This window comes from Camelus dromedarius, chromosome 5 (assembly GCF_036321535.1).
Source record: "Camelus dromedarius isolate mCamDro1 chromosome 5, mCamDro1.pat, whole genome shotgun sequence".
NCBI classification, from domain to species: Eukaryota; Metazoa; Chordata; class Mammalia; order Artiodactyla; family Camelidae; genus Camelus; species Camelus dromedarius.
In genome coordinates, this window is record NC_087440.1 from 65272787 (window position 1) to 65294123 (window position 21337).

The following is a 21337-nucleotide window of genomic DNA, read 5'->3' on the forward strand; positions in this document are numbered from 1 at the left end:
ATTTCCCAATTTCCCAGGCCAGAACCTACAAAAGCTTCCCTTAAATGGGCGGCACTGGTAAACAGGCTGCCCATCCCCCCTCCGCCTCACTGCCCCCCACCCCCCACCCCAAGCCCATCTTATACTCCATGAAAGACCATAGCCCCTGTGGTTGCCAAGGGAACCAAGCCTTTTATTCCATCCCAGTGACTGGCTGGTTGGGGCTGAGGAGCGGGGTAACAACTGGTGCCCGGGCTTTTGGAAGCCCCCCATCAGACCCCCCATTTTCTCAAAGCAGGGGGGAAGTGGGCTGCACCCTCGTTGCCTTTTCACCCAACCCCAGCTGGGTGGCAGGGAGCCCTTGGGCTCTCAGGAGCTCCCTGCCTGCTGCTCGGGGAGATCAGTGCTCCCCAGGCCCTCCTCTGGCCCTGGCCTTTTCCAGAGGACAAAGCCTCCATGCAAGGGAAAATTCCATTGCCCAGGGTTCAAGTCTCCAAGGAGTTGCTGGGGCCTCTGTTGAGCCTGGAGTGGGCTCTAAGGAGCTGCTGCAGCTGCCTGGCTTGTTCCCCACCTCGCTGTGTTTTATTTTTAACCCCTGAGCTGCCAAGGATTGCTTTTCCCCAGTCAATGCCTGGGAATGGAGAGGAAAGAAATAAGGCTTTGTTCCCCTTGGGGAATTAATTGGGAAAGACAGGCTCTGTGAGGCTCCCACCCCTGCACATATCTTCCCTGCAGCCTGCACCCAGGAGGCTGGGAGTAGGGGGTGCTCCAGGGCTGTGGCTGAGGCCCAGGGGTGAGCGGAGAAGCAGGTACCACTTCCGGATGGCGAAGCAGCCAAGAGCTATTTTCTGAGGCTCAGAAGACATTTAGGAATTTAGACATTTAGACAATTAGGGATGTTGGGACCTAGAAATGTCTACTCTTCCCCATTTAAAACCCCCAAACCGACTCCTGCTTTTTTCCCTCTACTGTTCCTTCCCAGATCTGCATAAAGAATTCTGGAAGGAAAGCAAGGAAACTCATAGTAAAAAATAGGAAAATCAAGACAAAATGTGTTTAACTGTATACAAATAGCTAAACAACAAGGACCTACTGTATAGCACAGGGGAATGTATTCAATATCTTGCAATAACCTAAAATGGAAAAGAATCTGAAAAAGAATATATATCTGTCTGTGTATAACTGAATCACTTTGCTGTACACCTGAAATTAACACAATGGTGTAAATCAATTATACTTCCATTTTTTTAAAAAGAAAAAAATTATTTATTAATGAAAGACTCAATGCAGTTAAATACTAGGTTAGTAGATGGGAAGTACCGTGCAGTCTTGCTTTTAAGTTTACCACAGCATATTTTTCACTCAAGAATTTAATTCCATCACAAATCATCTAGAAATCAATGAAAAGTTTGGCCCACTATCATTTTAAGATTGAATGACCCCCAGGTAAAGAATCATAAAAGAATTTAAGGATTATTTTGATCCCATTTAGAAACAGCAAAATTTCTTTTTCTTTTCTTTCCCCTTGGGTAGTAATTGTATTTACTGAATGCCTGCTATGTGCCGCATGTGTCCTATTTTTTTCCAGTTTTATTGAGAAATGCTTGACATCAGAGCAAATTTCTAAGAAACCATCAGCCCCCTCCGCTTGCAGCAAGCCAACCAGCTGTGGCAGATGTCCACCCGAGTGCATCCAAGTAAGGATTGTTGGTTTCTCCATCAAGAATGATGGAGAAAGAAAATGCTCTTGTCACTCAGCAGACAACAATAATGCAAATGAACACAAGCCGGGCCTACGTACTGACAGGATGCAGTGGATGGTCTGCAAAGAGTGTCTCTGTTCCTGGGCACACCTGCTTTGCTCCCTGAAAGAGTGTCCCTGATCCTGGTGTGTAGGCAGTTGGGGAAGAGGAAGACGTGGGCTGACAAAATCAAAGGTTCGTGCTCACAGTGGAAGACCGCAGATTGGTACATAAGGCATGGACGTGTGCAATAAAAAGAAGTTGTATGAAAAGTTCGGCCCTGTTAATTGTTCACGCATTCACTGTGGCTCTGGCTCTGGCTCCCTCTCTATGAAATCCTGCTGACACAGAGTCCCACGCTGCATATGGTCCATCCTTCCTCTGGTGTGGCAAGACTACAATTTCAGGAAGTTGTCAGGCAGAATGAGGCAACTCAAAGCTCTGAAGAAGTGTCTACATGCCTTTTAGGGTTGGGGTTTCCTCCCCCCAGCCAGGAATTTCCCAGCATGCAGACAGAGGCTTTGAGAGAGCACACGGCAGATGGAAGGGTGAGTCAAACCAGGACTCAGCACCCTTGAGCCTGGCCATGGCTCCCCTCATGTCATTCCACACTCCCTCTCTGCATCTGGTCCAGGTACCTGGAGCCCCAGCTCCTGCTCCTCCATCTTTTCTCCCCATCACAGTATCAGGTGCCAAGGCAGACTCGACACTGGGCCTGAGGTCTCTGGGAACTGGGCACTGCTGACAGCCCTGAACCAGGCCCTCTCCGAGGTGGGCTCCGAGCCACACAGCCCAGCCCCCACCAGCGCTGACTGTGCATTGGACCATCTATATTCCTTTTCTCAGCTTTTCTTAAGACAAACTGCTGGCCATTGGGAGACTGGCCAGGGTTAAGGTGGAGCTTCAATGTGGCCATTTTCACAGCCCCAGCAAAGGCCGCAGTTGGTGCCAACTTCTTGTTGAATAGAATGGAGGAAAGCTGACCAACCCATCAGAATAATAATAGCTAACATTTACAAAGGGATCACACACCAAGACTGTACTAAAAGTTTTCTGGGCATTAATGTATTTTCACCTCGTGATAATCCTGTAAGATAAGAACTGTTATTTTTCTATTTTACAGATGAGGAAACCAAAGCAGGCAATCCCAAGGGCCACAGCTCCTGCCTCCCCAAGGAAGCGCAGTCCGGAAGCTTGGATTGTTTGTCCAGGGCCCTCTCCCGGCAACCACATGTCCACACTGCAGCACCACATTATGTGCTATAAGAAGAAAGATGCAGGGGACCCCTCCAGAAGCTGAAGGAGGTAGGCATGTGGTTTAATTGGGCAAATGTCGCTTGAGATCAGGAGACCTGGATTCCCATTCTGGCTCGGCATTTATCCATGTCAGTTCTGCCAACTGTTCCAGTGCCTAAGCTCCACTCCCCTCCTTGGTCAACCACCAAGACCTCCCAGGTCCCTAGTCATCCTCAGATTCTATAAAGAACAGTGACAGGCCACACGAATTGGCACAGGGACAAAACCCAGACAAGGCCAGTCTGACAAATCACTGCTCACTCCACACATGAGCCTTAGTACGCACGTTTCAGTGTTTGGGGAACTATGTAATCTTTTGAAATGTGTCTGTTTGGGTCATGAGTAAGTATTGGGGGAGCGGGGACGGGTGCCTTTTTCCAGTTAATGAAGTGAAGCTTCATGGAGGAAGATTTTCTTAGTCACATTTCCTGTTTCACACTGACCTTTCAAAAGGAAACCCACAAGTAAACCAGTGCCAAGGCCTCTTATAAGATCTACCCACAGGTATAATAAAGATGATCTAAATAAAACCACAGTGGGCCAAGCCTAACCTGAATCAGTGGAAATAGTAAGACACTTAGAAGGTCTGATGGACTAAGGTAAAGGGGATGGTAACACTCCGTGAACTGCAAAATGCAATGGCAAATAAGAGATTTGAATGCTGCCTCAACAGGGATGCGGGCAGAGAGGCAGAGAGAAACCGTGTTGGGATCTCCTCATTGCTCTCGAGGTACTTAGGGCTTTGCCTCTCAAAAAACGGAGGCTCTAAAAATGAAGAGACATGCTCAGAGTGATTTCAGGAGTGATGACTGGGTTGTAGAATTAGTCGTAGGAATCGAGGGTACTTAGTCTGAGGAGGAAAGGACCAAGAGATGTCAGAAGAACCAGAAAGTAGGTGAGGATCGGTTATTTGATGAACAATGGCTGAGGTGCATTTCCACAGCTGTGCCCACAGAATGGGAGGCCCACTCAAGACAGGGACAGGGAATGTTCAAGGATGCGCTGAAGATGACGGGAGAGGGGAGCAGGTTGCCCAGGCCAGGGACAGCCTCACCTTTGCCAAGAGAGTTAGACAATCAGGTTTCAGAGCCTAAGTTCTGTGAGATGAAGGGGACCAAGAATTTAGGTTGGAAAGCTTTGTTAATTTTAAACCAGGAGGCCTGGAACTGGACTGAGGTTTAAAAAAAAAAAATTAAGGCAAAGGAAGCAATGATAATGTGAGCAAAAAAAGGAGCAGGACATAGGGGTAGGCGATCAGAGGCAATGACCCCAAGAGCACCTGAGAGTTAGGGGGTTTGGTTTTGTTTTGTTATGTTTGTTTGTTTGTCAACAGTAGAAAAGGATTTTTTTTGATAAGTAAAACAATCCACAGCCATAAATAAAAATTTAGGAAGTGATAAATAATGTCTCACTCCTTCCCCCATCTGTCCAGTTCTTATGTCCATATACCCACCTTTATTAATGTCTTCCATAGCTTTCCAGAATCTCTTTCTGTAATACAAGCAAATATGATTATAGATATTTGCCTTTCCATTCTTTTTGTGTGCAAAGGTGGCATACTATCCTATATATATAGTATTGTGCCCCAGATATTTTTCACCCACACAAACATTCTAGAATTCTTACCCTATCAGCAGGTAGGGAGTTTCTTGATGCCTTTTTGCACAGAGAGAAAGAGGGAGAGAGAGTGAGAGAGAGAGGACCCTGAGGTGGTTCCTGACCAGAACACCTCCAGGGCTCTTCCTAGCCAGCTTCCATGTTTCTCTCCCATCCAACTCCATACCTAAAACTCCCACCCAAACCCAGAGTTATTTTCAGATCCCCTTCAACCCCTTCTGTCCACCCCAGGAGATTCCATACTCAGACACCATATCCAGCAAGGTCCCTGAGGAATTTACAGCAGCCCATTTCACAGATGAGAAAGTAATGTTGCAGAGAGAGAGAGAGCACGGTCAGGCCTCAGCATTTTGGAGAAAGAAATGCTCCTTCCTTCCCAGAGAGCACCTGGCGCTTTGGGAGCCAGGAAGGGGCAGGACCCAAGCTGCAGGCTTCCCTCCTCACCCTGGGGCTCTAGGCAGCAATAGGCAGTGGTGCCCAGGGCAGCCCCACCACCCCGGTGTTCCCTCAGCCACCCCAGCCCTCCTCAGCTCCGTCAGACCTGGCTGTCCTCCTCCTGGGCCAGGGCTCCCTCCTGGAACTGAGGCCTCAGTTCCTGCCCTCCTCCAGCCCGAGTGGCCTGGAAGCTGAGCGGGGAGGATGTGGTCTGGGGGACTCAAAGGCACCTCTCTGCCAAGTCACAGATGGGGTGAGGCCTGAGAGCTGGTCAAAGGGTGTCCATATTCTCCTCGGCAGGGCCTGGGTGGGAAGTGGGGAAGGCATGGTGGGCACCTCTGCCGGGCCACCACCCGATATTTCGAGCCGTCTCTGAAGTTATGTCTTGACCCAGACTGCTCAGGACCCCCCTCCCCAACAATGTCATGTTCCCAGGGGGTCTCCACCTGCTGTTCTGAGACTTCCCTGAAATAACATTTTGAAAGGTAGTCTGTGTGGTAGTAATGAGCACTGGTTTAGAGTCAAGCAGTTGTGTGTTTGTGTCCTGGCTTCGCCCCAACAAGTCGTATGGCCTGGGTCAACCCCTTAACTGACCTCCCAGAGTCTCAGTTTCCTTGTCTACAAAATGGGAATAATACTTATTTGGGGGATGATTACGAGAATTAAATTAAGGTGATGCTATTAAAAGCCGCAGTCTGTTGTAATCCAATGCTCCAAGAGTGGCCACAGTTGTCTCTCTGCCACTGCCCTGCAGAGCCCAGCACCTGAGCACTAGTAACAGGTGGGGCCTGGCCAGGGGCCACCCGTGCACAGGCCGGCTCTGCAGAGCCTCTTGCAGGTGGCAGCCATGGGTGAGGATGGGCATCAGTCAAGCTAGCAGGCTCAGTGCGGGTCTCTCCCTCTAAATTTCAGGGCACATGAAAGACTTTCCTCCTTCCCGCTCAGAGTTTCCCAAAGCATCTTCAGCTCATGACCCTAAAAAACAAATCCACAGGGCCCAGGATGTAGTTTAGAGGGAACTCTCTTTCCATACACAGCCACTGCCAGCTGAGCTGTCTAGTTTCTAGTTTTTTCCTGCAGCCCTGGTATGTAGGCCTAGAGGAGGACTGAGTCTGGCTGCAGCATGGCCCCCCAATAAACTCTGAGAGGGAGCTAGAGGCCAGGCCGGGCCCAGGCTGTGCTGCACTGACACCCATGAAACCCCCTCTGCCGAGCCACCCGGAGGCCACATGCTGGCAGGGTCCTCGCCCTTCCCAGGCCCTGCACCCAGACCAGACCCTGCAGGAAAAGAAGTGTCCCCAGTGCCCACATCTCACAGGCTCAGGCACGTAGCCTCAGGAATTCACCACCGTCCGGGGTCCGCCCCATTCCAGTCTTTTCAGGAGCCTCTTGAACCAGGTGAGACGGGGATCCATGATCACACAACCCAGGCGCGCTGCCAGGGAAACCATTCACCAGGGGAAGGAGTCAGGAGGACCCCCAGTCCAGCGGTCTTTCCATGGGATCACTCCGACGTGCTGTGTGTCCAGTGCTATAGGTGGACTGAACGTGAACAGAATAAATTCCCAAGAAACCCAGCCATTTTTGTCCTTGGGTCCCTGGGTTGTATGTTTAGAAGCTGTCTTGCCTTAACTAGTTCCGTTCAGTTTTAGGATCTGCAAGGATTGCTAACCCAAGATGATAAAAGGCGAATCCACTAGACTCCCGAGCTCCCAAAGGCAAGGATGCGGGATAACCTGACCCCAGGGTCCCAGCACCTTTTTAACAACTTCCTGCCATGGCCCCTGAGACCCAGTCTGACATGATCCTGCCCATGGACCAGTCTCATCTTGAGTCACTCCCCATGTCTCTGTGTTTCACCCACAGACCGTCCCTCCATCACTCCAAAACCAGTTTCCCATCTTGCCCAGCTGTTCCCTCTTGCCTGGGATAATCAACCCCTCCCTTCGCCTGACTAACCCCTACTTGCCCCTGTTTTTCTACATTTGAATTCTAAACCCTAAGTGCAGGATTTAGGGTCATCTTAGCCAGTTGAGGTCTTTCACGATGCTGACTCCATCCCTCCGTGTCCTGCCTCCCTATCGCAATGTGTGACATCCACAAATCCCAAAGAATCCTTCCAGCGTTTGGATTGTTGCTGCTGCTAGGGCTCCCTGTAAGTCTTCCTCATCAGAGGGGTTGGATAGTAATGGGTCCTAAAGCCGGCTGTGAGAGACTCCCCTCCTGGAAGCTGACACTAATCTACCCATCTCCAGGCTAGAGAAAGATGGATAGTTATCATTTGCTATGGATCAAGCCAGCTCAAACTTGGTGATGTAAAGCACCAACCATTTTATCATGCTCTCAGATTCTGTGAGTCAGGAATTTGGACAGAGCACAGCACGGACAGCTTCTCTCTGCTTCACCGTGTCTAGGGCTTCCGCTAGGGAAAGTACACAACAGGGAAAGGGTGGGTCACCTGAACAATGGGGACTGGAATTATCTAGAGGTTTCTCCATTCACGTGTCTGGCATCCACGTTGAGATGACTCAAAAGTGAGCTCAGGTGGGGCTGCCCCACTTAGACCCACACGTGGCTTCTCTGTGTGGCTCGTGTGGCTCACAGCCCGGCAGCTGGGCTCCAAGTGAATATTCCAGAAGGTAGAAGCCATGGAGCTGCTTATGACCAAGCCTTGGGTCACAGAGCACCAATTTCTCCATGCTCTTCCAATCAAAGCAGTCGCCAGACTGTCAGATTCAAGGGGAGGAACATATCCCGCCTCTGCTTGGAAGGAAGAAGAATGTCACAGAATTTCGGAACCTCCACAGCAGCACTGGAGGCCGATACCAGCTGTACGCGCACTTAGACTTGGGGGTCCCTCACCAAGTCAGGGTGAGTGTCCCAGCTAGAAGGCTGCTCAGTGGTGATAAGTAATTGAGGAGAAGCGATATTGAGAGGCCTCCAACATTCCTGCAGAGTGGAGTATAGGCCAGGCTACCATGATAAAGACCCTCTAAAAGAACAGAGATTCCAGGTGGGTATGGGTCTCTTTAAAAGGCAGAAGCCCAGTTACTCCAGCTGGAGCACGCTTGGGATCAGACCAGCAGCTTGGGAAAGGATGCCACCACACAGGTTTAGCTGAACACCTTCTATCCTCCTCCTGAGAGCCCGTTGAGAGTTTACATAAGCCTGTGCTGAAATTTAAAACTATTATGTCTACGGCATATTTCTGACCTGACAATTCAGATATTCTAGCAAACAAAGGAAGGGGAACATTCACTTCTGAAGTCACTTAGAAATTAGCAACATTCCTCCACCCCATACGGTAAGATTATTTCATACATTTGGAACACAGTTAGATTATTTTGTCACAGCCTGCATTCCATCCTGGGATCCCTCAATGTCCTAAATGATTTTTGAAATTTGCATACATTAAAAAAATACTGTCAGCAGTTATTTATCTCTCGAAGTGCCCCAGCTTGACTCCAGTGCAAGCTAACATACTTGTCCACAAACCCTCCCTAAGTCAGCAGGGACTGAAATGATGCTGCTTGGATTTGAGACTAGGAAGTTTTTGCTGTATTTTCCTTAAGAAGATGCTTAGTCTCACATAAGAATAAGTGAAATGACTTTCAGAATTTTATAAAAAATATGTTATGGTAAAGTTGACATCCCTGTCCTGTCCCTGGAATTGATTTCCTTTCTCAAGCTTTCTTTAGATACTTGGCTGAGTTTGGCTCCTGGTCCCCAGTCCATTCCTTCCTTACTTTGTCACCACCTTGATTTTTGCCTTAACCTTTTATTTTATGTCATACTAAAACTACTTAACACCAAAAAAAAAAAAAAAAAAAAGGAGGGTGCCAAGGGTTGTTCCTGGTGAACCCATGCCAGCTTGTAATGATCACCATGCCTTTCAAATGCACGTAGACCATCCTTACCATCTTGGCTGAGACCAGTGTGGATGTCTACAGCTTTGGAAAGGGAGTAGCAAGCAAATACACACAGATCGAGAAGGATATAAGAGAAAGCAGGGAGGAGGTCTTCAGAAGTAGTCCTAAATTCCTCCGGAGATGCGAGAGGAAAGGAATCCCAGGGCCCAAGGGTCCTAAGTGGTCCCAGCCTGCCAGCAGGCTGGCTGTCAGCTCATCATCAACGTCCTGCGTCAAGGCAGGCCCCATTTCTTTCAGAAATCAAAACATTTGCACAGATGTAAGATCCCATGAAGGCCATTTTACCTCCCAGGCTGGAGTATTTGGGACTTGGGAGCTCATGGAGGAGCAGCAGAGGGGCGAGAGCTCAGAGGTGGATCTGGGGAAAAGTGAGGAAAGTGACATTCATTGGGCAGGGGTGGTGGTGGCAGTGTACAGCGCTTCCTGTGGAAGCCATGTGTAGGAACCCCCAGCAATTTCACCCTCCAGATCTCAGGCTGACGCACTCCTAGAAGCCCAGAGCCTGGTGATACCTGCTCTGAGATGGCCTAATCCAAACCTCCCATCAGAGCGATGAGGAAACCTTGGCAGAGTCCATGGTCCTCACTGAATATCCAGTGCTGCCCCTGCATTTCCCAGTCCTCCTTGCAGTTTGGTAGGGACCATGTGGTTCATTCTGGCCAACAGACTACTAAGTGACCTGTCACTTCCAGGCCCAAACAGTTAAGCAATGAGGGCCTCCTCTCTCTCTCTCTTCCCCTGCTGTGGTGGACTTAGAGCCCACATGCTTTAACAACATGGCTACAAGATGGAAAAGCTTCTATCCATCCTCATCAGAGCAAGAAATAAAGCTTGATCAAGTTAAGCGACTAACACGTGGGGCTCACTTATCACTGCAGCATGGCCGGGTTTAGCCTGACTAATACAGAAATTGAGGCCTAGAGAAGGAAGTACGCATGCTGAGTAAACCTGAATGATGCCTATCAGACCCCCACCTCTATCAGGAAAGCAGGATCAGGACAGGTACCATGCAGGACTTCGTGCTCAGACGTGATCAGACAGCATTGATCCTCTTGCTGTTATGTGGTTCTTTATAATTTACAAAGTACGTTCATGGACCCCATCTGCTTAGTCCTCCCAGCAACCTTAGAGGGAATATCTTCATTTGTGTTTTGTCAGGACTTTAAGAGACATGTCCAAAGTCATACAGCGAGGAAATGATGGCGCTGAGACTAGAATCCAGGCCTTCTGCCACACATCACTTAATTGCATCTTTAAAAACTATTGTAAGTCTCTTTCCTCCTCCCCTGTTCAAAAAAACACTGGTTGGTCTAGGCTTCTTTTTTTTTTTTTTTTTTTCTATAGGTCCATTTTTGCAGTCAGTTTATTTCAAATTTGAATTTTGCCTTGAGGAGATTCTGGTAGCCCTGGAGATAATTGGAGGCACCCCCAAGGAGTCACAGAGCCAGGGCTGGGAAACTCCACTCTTAGGGGTCCCTGGCTGAGAGAGTCCCCTTGGCCAGTCCCTGAGGAGGCACAGCCACTGTGGTCCCTGTCGGACCAGCAAATGAAGAAGCTGGGATGGACCACATCAAAGCAAGATTTCTTCAAAAACTCCAAATCAGAGCCAGGTTCCTCTTCTTCACACCACAGAGAGCAAGTCAAGTAAGAGGGACCTTCTGGGGCCGCTTCCTCTTTTAGCAGAAAGGGGAATGGCTACAGGCCTGAGGATGACCATGTATGTCTGGTAGCAGGGGACAAGCTAAAGGCCAAGATTAGGAACACTGGTTCTCTGGGGCCCTGTGTTGTCCAAATTACAGCCTTGGCCACAGGGAGCCTGAGAGGCCCAACCCCCTGAGGGTGAGCATCCTGAGGACCCACCTGGGTCCCGTCTGCTCTGGATGTCACTTCAGACCCTCACCTGCCCTTCCCTCCTTGTCAACACCTAGATGGTTAACCCAGGCCTGTGGTCCCACTTCCCCTCCAGTTTTTTCCTCTAAGGACCTCCACAGTCTGACTTCCATTTTCACCTTGATTCTACAACTGTTCCCACAAGTGCTGTCACTAAGATGCTATTGTGCAAACAGGAAGACCATAGTTTCAAACCAGGCCCCATCACTTACAAGTTTGTGACATTGGGTAAGCTGTTTACCGTCTCTGGTCTCAGTTTCCTCACCTGCAAAATGGGGATAATAATAGGACCTGGTTCGTAGGCTTGCTGTGAGGCTGAAATGAGGAAATGTGGAGGAAGCACCTGGCAAAATGCCTAGTTCTCATTCATAGCCTACCATGTAATGAACACAGGCTATCAATCCTCCATCCAAAACACCCGGGGCCAGAGAACATAACTTTTCTTTTTTTCAGTTGAGATATAATTGACATATAATATTGTACTAGCTTTAGGTGTACAACTTAATGATTTGATATCTGTATATATCATGAAATGATCACTATAATGAAGTTTAGTTAACATCCATCCCCTGCATAGTTACAAAGTTGTTTTCTCTTGTGATGAGTGTTTTTAAGATTTACTCTCTTAGCAACTTTCAAATACACAACACAGTGTTGTTAACTATAGTCACTATGCTGTACACTACATCCCCAGGACTTATTTATCTTTTAGCTGGAAGCTTGTACCTTTTGACCCCCTTCACCCACTTCGCCTGCCCTCCACACCCCACCTCTGGCAACCATCATCTGTTCTCTGTATCTGTGAGTCTGGTATTTTTCTTTCTTTTTTTTTTTTCAAGAGTCCACATATAAGTAAAATCATACGGTATTTGTCTTTCTTTGTTGGACTTATTGCACCACATTTTTCTTATTTGGGGAGGTAATATGGTACCTGACCATCTCTTAACATACCTCCCTTGGTGAGTGTCAGGACAGTGCCCCACAGTCAGACACATTCGTGATTCTGCAGCAGATATGTCACTATTCACTCAGAGGGGCTTAAGTAAAGACAGCAAAGAGCCTCCAGGTCAGGTCAAGTTTTGCTGCCAGCTAAGATTCGGCAACAAATTAACAACAAACCAAAAACTGTTTTTGTCGTTGAGATATTTGGATTTCAGCCTTGCCGACAAGGGACTGTGACTTGGTATTAACATCATTCATATATTCACATGTACATTATTTGTGTATTAATATTATTCATATTTACATATTTGAATTTTTCTGTCACCCATAATGTAGTATGTGCTCAGTGCCTCCTTTCCAGGAAGCCTTGGCTCCACAAGTCTCCCCTGCCATCTTCCCCCCACCTTAACTCACCCCCTTTGTATTCCACAGCCCATGGGGGTCGGTGGTGTATAATCTGAGATCATTTAATATTGGTGTTTCCTGCGTGGCCCCACGAACCTAAGTCAACTTTCTGAGGGCAAGAAGAGTGTTTTCTAATTCTCTGCTATCCTTCATGACAAGTATAGGGTTGAGTAGACAGTTAGCGATTAACAAATGTCTCCTGTGTGAATTCTTCTGCCCACTCTATAATTCTTCTTCCAATGTGGGCTCGCTTGGCGCTAGAAGAGACCCCGTGGTGTCAGGAAACCATGGCTTCGGTGTTCACTCAGGCCTGGGTTTGCAGCCTGCTCAGGCACCTCACCGGCTCCCTGGGTTTCTTTCTGTCTCTAAGGCTCAGTTTTGCACCTATGAAATGAGTGGGGTAACCCACCCAGCATGGCACCAGGTGTTCACTGGAGAAATGGTCATCTCAACAGGATCACGGTGAGAATTAAATGAATTAAAGCATATGGGGGCTTAGGAAAGATTTTAGTACATTAAACATGCTCAACACATTTTGAGATTTTTTTTGCCATATTTGAGAGTTATAATTTTTTTATCTTTTATTGTGGTAAAACATACATAACATAAAATTTACCATTTTCTCCACTTTAATTATATAATTCAGTGACATTAAGTACATGCACACTGTTGTGCAACCATCACCACTGTCTGTTTTCAGAACTTTCCATCTTGCCCAGCTGAAACTTTCTATTAAAGAATAACTCCCCATTCCTCCCTCCCCTAGCCCATGGTAACCTCTGATCTACTCCGTCTCAATGACTTTGACTATTCTAGATATTTCATATAAATGGAATTGTGTAATATTTAATATTTATCTTTTTGTGTCACCTTAACATTTTTAAGGTTCATCCATGTTGTAGCATGTGTCAGAATTTCCTTCCTCTTTATGGATGAATAGTATTTCTGCTGTTTGTATGTCTATACCATATTTTGTTTGTCCATTCATCTGATGATGGACACTTGGGTTGTTTCCACCTCTTGGCTATTGTGAGTAACGACCATGGGTGTACAAATATCTGTTCAAGTCCCTGTTTCAGTGCTTTAGGATATGCATATACTGGGAGATGGAATTGCTGGATCCTATGGTAACTCTGTGTTTAATTTTTTGAGAAATTGCCAAATTATTTTCACAGTGGCTTCGATACATATCAGTTATCACTTTTTCATCTGCTCATTCATCGAACAAATCATTAGTGAGTGTCATCAATATGCAGCCACTGTGCTAGGTTCTGGGACCCATGGGGAGGCTGCAATGTGGCAGCAATGGTGCAAATGCACAGCTGGGGCTTCTTCTGTTTCCAGTGGCTCATCTCCCCATCTACCTCCCCTCACCTCCAGCTCCGCATCCCTGATGACTCTTTCTCAAAACCATCCTCATTTCATGATCGTCTCCCACTCCCCTCCATAGTGCAAAACCCTTTTCATGCACCTGCAGACTTAGAGAAGCCACTTCCAGACTCCCCTCCCTCCCACCTTTCTACCTTCCTTAAGATCATCTTCCCTGAAGCTCATGGACGCTCTCGGCCATATTAACTCTCACTTTGCCAATCATGAATTTTCAGCTTCTCTCCCACCACTTTGGTCTTCATTACTGCCGGTACCCTAGGCAAAACCCTCCCCCTACAAGCATCCTCACACGTCCCTCGCCATCTCTCCATTCCTCCATCCTGGTGGCCCCCCAGCTGTCCTGGGGTCCCTGCCAGGCCTAGCCTGCCTTCAAAGTGTAGCGAAAGTTGGATTTCCTATCCAGAAATATGAAACCAAATCACCTTCTTTTGTGAGGCCTTTCCAGAAAAACCCCACCCTGGAGCTTCAGGACACTCCTTATTTTACCAGATCAATTTGGTTTTAACAAATTTCTGTATCTCTCACCACCTATTTCCATTATAAACTGGAAGATGGGTTTGAAAGAAAGTGAGCTCACGGGAGGCCTCCCAGCATTCTGCATTCTCCATGGGTTCCCATCCCAAGGACCTGGAAGACCTTAGTCCACAATGTTCGACGGGAAACCACCACGACCTTTCGCCTTCACTCCATCTTGGCGCCCTTTCTGCGGGGGGGGGGGGGGGGGGGGCTTCATTAGGACTCAAGCTCAGCCTCCCAGCAAAGAACTGAGCCCCTGCCTTGACGTGAGCAGGTCCCTCCTCTTCTGCTACCCTGTGACTGGCAAGATTTTCCCAATGGGCAGCTTGCTGCTGTCAGGCCTTTTGGAGCCAACTTGCCTCTGGATGGTTATCATATAGATCCCCTTCTGATGTCCCCTGACGTCTCCAGTGCACATCAAATGACATGGTTTCCTAAATCCCAGTTTTCTCAAACTAGAACAATGGGGAACTCCAGTTTTCCCTTCTCCCCACCTCCCACTCAGTTCTCACAGCTTCCCAGTAGCTCCCCCCACCCCCACCCCCGACCCAGAACTGGCTGGGAATTCATGCTCAACCAACCTGAAACATTAGCATTCCTAAAACCCACATTTACATTTTATTACTTTGTAGGAAGACGACTTACAATACAACCCACAATAAATTGGAGAAAAGAATTGACACAAGTTCTCCCGGGCGGAGGTGGTGGGGGTGCACACCTATATACTATTTTTAAGACTTTCTTGAAATGAGAAAGTGGTTAATGAAGTAGCCAGGCCTGTGGTATGCCGGGTGTGTTATACCACTGGTGTTTCTGCTTCATTTACCCAATTCTTTTTTTTTAACCAGAGGAATTTTTCCCTAATGGGGAATCCCCTGATGTTGCATTCAAAGCTCTCCAAATTTAGTTCCTCCCCTCTTCTTGTTTGTGTGTTGTGTCAAACACAGCCAGACTGAGAAAGTACACTTTGAAGCGCTGGGGTGGAACATTTCTTAAGTTCTTTTGTGGGCTATGCATTTCTTAAGTTCAAACTTGATAAAGGGTAAATCACCCCAGGGCACCGATTGGCCAATTTTATGCATTAGGAACTCTAAGATAAGTTTAAGTAAACTTGCTGAAATTCAGTTTCACAGCCATCTTGTTTGTCCATTGACATGACAGCAGGGATTCCCAAGCCTTGGAGAAAACTCCCCTTAGTTACTGCAGCTAACCCTCTCCTACTTACTCAGCTCATAGCTCCCAGGACCACATCCACTGCTGCCATGTGCCCACCGCCGCCATCAGCGCCTCTCCTCCCAGCCTGCACCATCAGCAGAGGCTGGTGATACCTGGGGACAGAATATCAGGAGATGCCCTTCAGCCCTCGCAGTGTCCAGAGAAGGACGCTGCCTCCTGCTCTTAGTGGTTCTACTAAGATTGCAGTGGTATGAAGGGGAAATCAAACCATCCGGAGAGGCTGCTCAGGGACCTGCCGTTGAAAGATGCTCAAGGGAGGCTGGACGGGGCAGCGGCTGGCAGCCTACCCTGTCTAAGGCCAGCCCTCTGCTCCACCTGGACTCCAACCCCTCCTGTTGCTCAGGGGTGTCACTCTGCACTGCGTGCACTCTCGCTGCCCAGTTTCTCCTCTACTGAGGCATTCCCATCAGTGTACATGCATGTTTTACTATCTCCCATCTTGAAAAAAAAAAAATCCCCTGTAACTAGGTCACTCTTCAGCTACTACCCTATTTTTCTTCTCACTTTTAGAGTAAAATTCCTCAGAAGAATTGACTTTTACCCTCACCATATCCTCTCCTCCCATTTTTTCTTGAACACTTTACAACTGGGCTTTGCTCCCCACCCCTCCCCTGAAACTGCTCTTGCCAAGGGTTACAAGCAATGGTAGCTACTGGTCCATTCTCAGTCCTCATCCTCCCCACCTTTCAGTGCCACTGGGCCAGCACACCACCCTCTCCTTCTGGAAACACTTCCTTCCATGTCTTCCCGCCTGTTTCTACCTCCCTCACTGTTTTCAGTCCACCTGGCTAGGTCATCCTTAACTCCAGGCTCCATCCGAGGGTTTCACCTTTTCTCAGGCTGTGCTCACTCCCAGGGTGACCGCATCCCATCCCTGCTTTGAGAAGTGTCCCTATGCTGATAAGTGTGCATCCTGGCTCTGACCTTTCCTTAGCTGGGTGACCTTAGACAAGTCATGTAACCTCTCTGTGCCTGGATCTCACTTTAAAACGAGGAGTACAATAGTACCCCGTTCACAGGGTTGTTATGACGATTAAGCGAGCTGGTATCTATAAAGCACTAAAACATGCCTGGTCGGTTTATTAAGTAAATGCTCTTCCCACCCATCACCTGGCCAACCTCAGCTCGTACTTGAGGTCTCAGTGTAAATGTCACTGCTAGATTTATGTGCACCTTCTTCTCCTTGTCACATTTATAAAATTGTGATGGATGCATTACTTCTGTGGCTGTTGGCTTTAGCTATTTCCCTGCTACCTGGTTAGCCCCTGGGGAGCAAGGAAGGTGCTTCCCTTTGCTACTACTCTATCTCCAACCCCCAGAGTGATGGGAGGCTGGGGGCGGGGGAGGTGCCCTCAATGAAGAGTCACTGGATGAATGAATGACTGGATATATAAATGAATGGACTCTTAAGTGGCTGCTGTGGCCATGGGGCTTAATTAGGGGGTGGACTTCTCCTAAGAAATGGGCTGCAGAAGGATCTTGATCAGGACACACTGAAGAGCCTGGGCATGGAGAAGGCCATGAACACATATCACCATGACCACCACAGAGGCTCCTTTGTCCCTCTGTGTCCAGCTCCTGTGCCCTGGGTGACAAGGCTTTATCTAGTATCAGTGGTTGGTACTTCTGAGTCATCTCACTTCTGTGGCTGAACGAAGTCCAAGCTAACCTACAAGGTGCAGCAGCCAGGAACTAGGTTTACACTGGGAATTGAGCCTCAGTAATGAGCTGGCATTTCTGAAATGGACTTACTGGGGCCAGCCTGACACCATAGAGGCAGTGAGTGAGACAAGAACGTGGCTGCAGTCAGGTAAACCTGGGTAAATGCTGGCTCTGCCCCAGGTCACCTGTGTGAGCCTAAGAAGAAATGGTTGAAACTCTGAGTCTTCAGCTATAAAATAATATACTCCTAGTGCTGTTGGGGGCATAAAATGAGGTGCTCTGCTTAGCACGTGGTGGAAATGCATATTTTTACTTCCCTCCTCCAACATGGAATAGAAGTTTTCCACAGGTAATGAAAATGGTAGAAATTAAAAAGCTCCAGGAAGGAGCAAAGTGTTTACCCCATCATGAATTCCGCATGTCTGACCTTGGGTAGGGGAATACAAGCATGACTCAATTCAATTCAACTCAATGAAAAACTATTTGTAAGGAGCCTACTGTGGGCACAGCTATGTGATACAGCCTAAGGAGAAGGGAGCAAAATTCCTGTTTCACATCTCTTTTTGTTTCTCTAGAAATCTGTGCTTAAAGCTCTAAAGGACTTTTTAAAGTCTTTAAGGTGTTGCTCTGTTAGTCCCATGATTCAGATGGAACGAGCTTATAATGGAGGGAGGAAATTAATATTTCTTAAGTATCAGCATGGCTGGATGCCTTCATGTGCTTTCTGGGAAACATCCCACCCCAAAGCCCCTCCACCCTGTGAGGTAGGTATTCTGAACACTGAAATGAAGCCCCATCTCTAAAGCCCCAGCGGGCAGGGACTCCATGAAGGTCTAGAAAATCCCCGAGCCTCAGAGCGCAGTTACTCATTCTGCCATGACTTGGGGTTGGGGGAGAGACCGGAGGAGCTAGTTTCAGAGCTGCAGAAGTCCTAAGTCCTAAACACAGCACCATCTGCCAGTGATTCAACATAAAGACACTACATATTCATAAAATGCAGAATCTGCAGGTATGCTGAAGTTAAAATTGCTTCTTTCTAGATGTTTCCAAACACAATATTCTGGATAACTTTGCCAAAGCTGCATTTTTTTGCTTATTGCCTTGGATCCCCCAACTTGCTGGTACCCTAACGAGGCCTGTTGGGTTGGGGAACAGCCAGAGTCTGCTGGGTCCTCACAAGACCTGGAGTGAATGAGCTTAGGCAAGGCCAGCTATGTCCAAAGCCTCCCCCACTGCTAAGAAGTTATCAGCTCTAAGCATTTCATAGGGGCGCCCCTTATAAGCACTATTTAGAGAAGCAGGAACACTGATGAGGCCCAGGAGATAACCAGATAGAGAGATAATTCGACAACTGTTTCAAGGTCAGTGGGTTTGTTCGTTTGCTCAGACTCATCACTTCTTTCTTCCCCTCTCACATGAAAAGAAAGACAGATGTGTAGCTTTTCCATGGGTCAGTGCAAGATCTGGGTTCAGGTAGAAAATCCTGATCCCCCTTAAATAACTCCCAGCGCTTAGAGGATTCCTTGGGAAATCTGTTGACAATTTCCCGTAATCCTGGACCCAGATGCTACTCTCCAACAGGCCTTGATTTTAAGTATCTCTCGGAAGACATTGAAAGAATACAGTCTCAGAATAATACTCAGACTCAGCTTCCTAATGAATGCATGTCAAAAATGGCCCAATACCCCCCAAAAAAGAAAAACGCCTAATACCCATTGTTCGCAAAGATGTGGGGAAACAGGAATTTTCATAAACTGTTGGAGGGGAATGTAAAATGATACAATTTCTTTGAAAAGCAATTTATAAAACCTATCAAAATTTTAAATGTGTAAATATCATCCTTGACTCAGTTATTTTATGTCTGGAATTTTATCCTGCAGAAATCCCTTCACACAAATACTCACCAACATATGAGCAAAGATATTCATTGCAGCCATTTTTATCATATTTTTAAAACTGGAAATAACCTAAATGTCCATTAATGAAGGAATAGTTAAATAATGTATGGTATATCTGTTTTATGGTATACTATACACAGTTTAACAAAATAGGATTAAGATTTATCTATATAATGTGACATGGAAAGAAGCCCACAATTATTCATTAAGTTAGAAACACAAGTTTTCAAATAATGTGAACCAAATCATGTTTTTTTTTTAAAGTATGTATATATATTTGTACAAGCATAGGAAATATCAGGCAGCTATGAAGTCATTTGAGGGAGGGGCTCTGGATGATGAGGTAGAGAATGTGGGACTTTTATTGGTTGTTTTTCTATATCAAATTTATCATTTTTCATATAAGAAACACATGTGACTTTCACATTAAGGTTGTTTCCTTTTTTCAAGACTATACGGAGGCCTTTGGTGATAGGTGATGATGGTGTTTTGTCAGCAAACACATGCCACCACCAGAGTCAAGGCCACCTCTCCTCCATGAGCCCTGTTTTCAGCTCCACACTCCAAAGCTTTCAGAGAGAGACTCGTGCTCACCTGCTGCCAGGGGAAAGGAAGTGCTCACCCCTCCGTCTGCTTGTTGCAGACAGAAAGAACTTTGTAAATTACACGGTGCCTTCCCTACATTATCTCCCAACAGCCTGGGAGACAGACAGGACAGGAATTTTGACTTCCATTTCTACAAGGAAGACTTGGGGAGGTTACTGAACCAGCCCCGGGTCATGTGATGGAAAGTCAGCGAGCCGCACCTGGATCTGGTCAGAAGCAAGTTAAGGTGCTGGGCTGTCTCCCAGAGACAGGGATAGGTACTTAGGTATCACCAGGACCAGACAGGAGGTGCCGCTGGGCCAAAGCAGGCTCTCCCTGGCCCACATTGTCCCTGACTTTTCGTGTTCAAGCTGACACAGTCAAATCTGACTGTTAATTCTGATGAGGCAGGGACCCATTCTGACTCTGCACAGGGTGTCCTTGCACTGCTCTCTCTTCTGCCATCTGTTGCTTAGCAATGCATCGGTAGGGACTGAATTGTATGCCCTCCAAGTTCATATGTTGAGATCCTGACCCCTCAGTACCTCAGAAGGTGATTGAATTTGGAGATAAGCATCTTTACAGAGGTAATTCAGTTAAAATGAGGTCATTAGGGTAGGTGCTAACTCAGTAAGACTGATGTCCTTATAAGAAGAGGGTTTTTAAACACAAACAAGGTGGGTGGGTATAGCTCAGTGGCAGAGCACATGCTTAGCATGTATGATGTCCTGTGTTCAATCCCCAGTACCTCTGCTAGGAAACTTTTTTTAATTTTAAAAAATTTTTAAACAAACACACACACACACACACACACACACACACACACACACACATACACACAACAGAAGGAAGACGATGTGGAGACACAGGGAGAAGATAGCCACGCACAAGCCGAGGAAAGAGACCTGGAACAGATCCTTCCCTCACCAGCCCTCAGAAGGAACCAACCCTGCTGACACCTTGATCTCAGACTTCCAGCCTCCAGAACAGAGACCACACATTTCTTTTTGTTTAAGTCACCCAGTCTGTGGCTTAAACAGAAAGTACCCAGCTGGTACTTTCTTATGGCAGCCTTATCAAATTAACACATGCATCTCTCAGAGAACGGTTTTGTATTCCTTATCTCTAATTTTTTGAGAGAGGACCTTGCTATCCTATACAAATCGTAGTATCACCTAAAAAATTCTCTGCATTAAGATGGTCCAGCTCTACAAAAGAATTGGCCCTTCTATCCCTGGCTAAGAATTCTTTAGATGGAATCTCTTACAATGGCTGAGGGGGACAAATGAGGGTAACTCTGGCTTGGCAAACGTCTGTAAGTGAAGCCCGGTGGTGAGCGCACCTCCAGAGGGGTCTTCGTCTGAAGATGCAGAACACAGCATTGCTTTGCTACAGGGTCCTCGGGTTGTTTACAGATAACATGAAACCCCTTAGCATATGAATCACAGGAAATAGGAAGCCCTTTAATTTGGTCCAAGGAATACAATTTCTCTTTTGAAAGTAAAGATTTATGTGTTTTTATGATAAAATAATACTCACTTTTATAAATTTTGGAAAAAATAGAAAATGTAGAGAAAAGAAAAAAAATCACTATAACCCTACCACCCTGAGACCGCCTTTGTTTACATTTTTGTATACTTTTGCTTCATTTTACATAGTTGTATTTCATAATTGGATACAGAGTTATATATACAATTTTACATACTTTTTTTTACTTATAAAGCATTCCTGCATGTTATTATAATCTCTCTGTAAACATCATTTCAAACATCCCATGAAGTTGATCAGTTTTCTCAAATGTGAACTGCAGAACATC

The 21337-nt window shown here is 46.8% G+C and overlaps 1 long non-coding RNA gene across 3 annotated transcripts in view; it reads left to right on the forward strand.

Moving 5' to 3' along the window:
* The first annotated feature begins 2225 nt into the window (after window positions 1-2225).
* Window positions 2226-21337, forward strand: part of LOC135321320 (uncharacterized) — a 38457-nt gene continuing 19345 nt past the window's right edge. For 2 of the 3 annotated variants that reach the window (XR_010381018.1, XR_010381017.1), the window contains exons 1-2: window positions 2226-2355; window positions 2845-3026. This is a non-coding gene — a long non-coding RNA (uncharacterized LOC135321320). Of the gene's footprint in view, window positions 2356-2844; window positions 3027-10156; window positions 10248-21337 lie in introns of those variants that run through there. The other variant, XR_010381019.1, reaches the window with a different exon arrangement.